Genomic DNA, 4,305 nt, shown 5'->3' on the forward strand with positions numbered 1-4,305 from the left:
CAAAGAGTCGGACACGACTGAGCGACTGAACTGAACTAAACTGAATAATGACCGATGATGAGCATTTTTCATGTGTTTGTTAGCCATCTGTGTATCTTCTTTGGAGAAGTGTCTGTTTAGATCTTCTGCCCACTTTTTGATTGGGTTGTTTGTTTTTCTGGTATTGAGCTGCTTATATATTTTGGAGATTAATCCTTTGTCAATTGTTTCATTTGCTATTATTTTATCCCATTCTGAGCATTATCTTTTCACATTGTTTATAGGTTTTTTGCTGTGTAAAAGTTTTTAAAAATATAGAATGCTTCATAAATTTGCATGTTATCCTTGTCTAAGGGCCATGCTAATCTTTTCTACATCATTCCAATTTTAGTACATGTGCTGCCAAAGTGAGCACAAATGAGTTCCATTCTGAGTGTGCATTTGTAGGTCCAGAAAAGCTAGCCTAGGCACCCAACACAAATATAATCAGCTATATAGTACTTTACTGTAAGAGGTTTACAGTACTATTCACAAATACATGAAAAATAAAAAATAAAGAAAACATTTTTAATCTTACAGTATACTATCTTGAAAAGTACAGTAGTACAGTACTGCATAAAGCTGGCATATAGGGGCTGACATTAAGTGAACTGGCAGGAAGAGTTACTGACTGGAGTAGAGAGAGGCAGTGGAAGATGGTGGAGCTGAAGGATACCACACAATAGGAGATGTGGGGCAAGCTGAATTTCACTCACGCCTGATATTAATGGCAGAGATTCTGGTTCCCTGCTGGATTCAATTCTATCTAACATCTTGAAAAGACAGTCCAGTGATGCCTAGGTATCACTGGGTATCATTTTTTCTCATCATGGATAACATGGTACCACGGGATTGCATTCCAAATGGCTGCTACAATCTTTGTGTACCATTCTATGTTCAGGTCCATGCCTCAAAAGTTAACAGTGCCTCCTCAGATAGAAGTAACTTACTTGATTGGACATGTGAATGAACATTTGCATCTTTGAAAGTTTGCAACTTGAAAGTTTGCATGTAGGAGACTTCAAGTACTTCACAGCGACACTAATTTAGAAACTTCTTTTCCTGCCCGTAAGCATTCCTTATATATAGCTACTACTTTCATACTAGCTTCTAATAAAGGAAGGAAGGAAGAAAAGGACAAAGAAAGGAAGGGAGGAAATGTGAGAGAAAGAAAAAAAAAAAAGAGAAATTCTTTAAGTCTTGATCAGCCTGGTTTTCTACCTCCTCTTTCTCTCTCTTTCTGCTAGGTAGGTTGCTCCTAAAAGGGAGGGGAATGGGAAAAAAAAATAAAAATACTGAGTTCACAAGGCCAGTAGTAGAGGGAACACTGTGGACAAATTTAAGTTAAAAATTTTTATAAGAATACTTCCATATATTCTTGCCATCTAAACAAATTTACATAAATCAGTTGTTCTCAAACTTGGCTGCAAATTTGAGACACTCAAGGGGCTTTCATGTTTCCTTCATTGATGAAGGATAATTTTACTGATTGTAGAATTCTAGGTTGATGAGTTTCCTAACATTTTAAATATTTTATCCCACTTTCTTCTTGCTTGCATGACTTGTGATAACAGGTCTTCTATAATTTTTATCCTGCTTCTCTATATTTAAGGTGGTTTATTACTTCTGACATCTCTCAGGATGTTCTCTTTGCTTTTGGTTTTTTGCATTTTGAATAGCATGCACCTACATATATATTTTTTGAGTTATTCTGTTTGACTGTAAATCTCTGGATCCATTTCTTTCTCCAGATACAGGGCAAGTGAATTTCCCTGTAACTCCAATCTTCTAATTGTTGTTCAGTTGCTCAGCTGTGTCCGACTCTTTGTGATCCCATGGACTGCAGCATGCCAGGTTTCCCTGTCCTTCACCAACTTCTAAAGTTTGCTCAAACTCACATCCTTTGAGTCAGTGATCTCATCCAATGATCTCATCCTCTGTCATCCCCTTCTCCTCCTCCTCCTTCAATCATTCCAGCATCAGGGTCTTTTCCAATGAGTCAGTTCTTCGCATCAGGTGGTCAAAGTATTGGAGCTTCAGCTTCAGTATGGTCCTTCCAATGAATATTCAGGACTGATTTCCTTTAGAATTGACTGATTTGATCTCCTTGCAGTCCAAGGGACTCTCAAGAGTCTTCTCCAACACCACAGTTAAAAGCATCAATTCTTTGGTGCTCAGCCTTCATTATGGTCCAGCTCTCACATCCATACATGTCTACTGGAAAAACCATAGCTTTGACTAGATGGATCTTTGTTGCCAAAATAATGTCTCTGCTCTTTAATATGCTAAGTTTGTCATAGTTTTTCTTCCAAGGACCAAGCATCTTTTAATTTTGTGGTTGCAGTCACCATTCTCTGTGATTTTGGAACCCCCCCCCAAAAAAAAAAACAAATAAAGTGTCTCACTGTTTCCATTGTTTCCCCATCTATTTGCTATGAATGATGGGACCAGATGCCATAATCTTAGTTTTTTGAATGTTGAACTTTAAGCCAGCTTTTTCACTCTCCTCTTTCACTTTCATTAAGAGGCTCTTTAGTTCTTCTTCACTTTCTGCCATAAGAGCAGTGTCATCTGCATATCTGAGGTTATTGATATTTCTCCTGGCAATCTTGACTCCTGCTTCTGCCTCATCCAGCCTGGCATTTCACATGATGTCCTCTGCATATACGTTAAATAATCAGGGTGACAATATACAGCCTTGATGTACTCTTTCTCAATTTGGAACCAATCCTTGTTCCATGTCTGGTTCTAATTGTTGCTTCTTAACCTGCATACAGATTTCTCAGGAGGCAGGTAAGGTGGTCTGGTATTCCCATCTCTTGAAGAATTTTTCACAGTTTGCTGTGATCCACACAGTCAAAGGCTTTAGTGTAGTCAATGAATCAGATGTTTTTCTGGAATTCTCTTGCTTTTTTGATGATCCAACAGATGTTGACAACTTGATCTCTGGCTCCTCTGCCTTTTCTAAACCTAGTTTGAATAACTGAAAGTTTTCAGTTCATATACTGTTGAACCCTGGCTTGGAAAATTTTGAGCATTACTTTGCTAATATGTGAAATTAGTGCAATTGTGCGGTAGTTTGAATGTTCTTTGACATTGACCTTCTTTCGGATTGGAATGAAAAGTGACCATTCCCAGTCCCAGCCACTGCTGAGTTTTCCAAATTTGTAGGCATGTTGAGTGCAGCACTTTAACAGCATCATCTTTTAGGATTTGAAATAACTCAGCTGGAATTACTCAGCCTTCTAACAGGTTCAGCAAAATCATTGATTTTTAGCCTATCCAGATTTTTTCTTGTTGTAAGGTCAAGAACGATGACTTCCAAGATGTTTTACATGTCAGGGCAGGAAGTTTTAAAGGGTTTTAAAATTTTAGCTGGACTAGGTTGTTGCCACGAATTGTTTTTCACTACCCCCATTATTGTAATGTGCAGCCAGTATTAACAGCCACTTCCTTAGATTTTTAGACCTTGAAACATTTCTAAATTATGTCATTACTCAAGATCACCTGATAACTTACAACATAATTCTAAATATTAATACTTTTATTTATGACAAATTTTACATAGCATATCCTTTTAGTAGACATTTTAAATAATGAGCATTCTTAAATCTGAGACCATGGTTGTGGCATATCTAGTCTTGAATCTGCATATCAGAACTAATCTACACCATACAGAACCTCATTCTCGTGGGACAGAGAGCTTCTGGATCAGTCACATTTTCCATACTGAGCTCCGTTACTATCCAAGAGAACTTCTAAATCCATATAAGAAAACATCAAGGCCTACACTCATAGATCCATTACCTCAAGTCCTGTGGACTTTACTTCTGTTCCTTTTAAAATATAGGGTTGCCTCCTTTGTCTTACCTGATCCCAACAATACTTACTAATATTGTTCAGCCTGTCCTTGACAATATATCCTTCCATCGCTAATACTCTCTTGGCATTTCTCCTTCCTCTTGTCTCTTCCTTCTTATTTGCGTTCATGGGCTCCTATTCCTCTACTATCTCCTAATTGTTTGTATATTTCAGTTTTCCTTTTGTTCAGTTCTTTTTTGTGTCCTATATACTTCCCATGGATAATTTCTTCCATATTTTTGGCTTCAGTTATCATCCATCAGTGAAACCAAAGAACTATTCCTCCACTTTCTCTAAGAAGACATATATATTAGTATGTTTTTCTACTATTCTGATTATATGTATTATGATTTGAAGATACATAGCTTGATTTTTTTTATTTAATTATACAGTGAGTTAAAATATATTATTTTTGCACAAGTTTAA

At 36.9% G+C, this 4,305-nt stretch overlaps 1 non-coding gene across 1 annotated transcript; it reads right to left on the reverse strand.

Annotated features, from left to right (window-relative positions):
* Positions 1 to 287: 287 nt before the first annotated feature.
* Positions 288 to 394, reverse strand: LOC133046928 (U6 spliceosomal RNA). Its single transcript, XR_009690621.1, has one exon. It is a non-coding gene; the product is annotated as a U6 spliceosomal RNA (small nuclear RNA).
* Positions 395 to 4,305: the final 3,911 nt, after the last annotated feature.

This window comes from Dama dama, chromosome 25 (assembly GCF_033118175.1).
Source record: "Dama dama isolate Ldn47 chromosome 25, ASM3311817v1, whole genome shotgun sequence".
In the NCBI taxonomy this organism is placed as follows: Eukaryota; Metazoa; Chordata; class Mammalia; order Artiodactyla; family Cervidae; genus Dama; species Dama dama.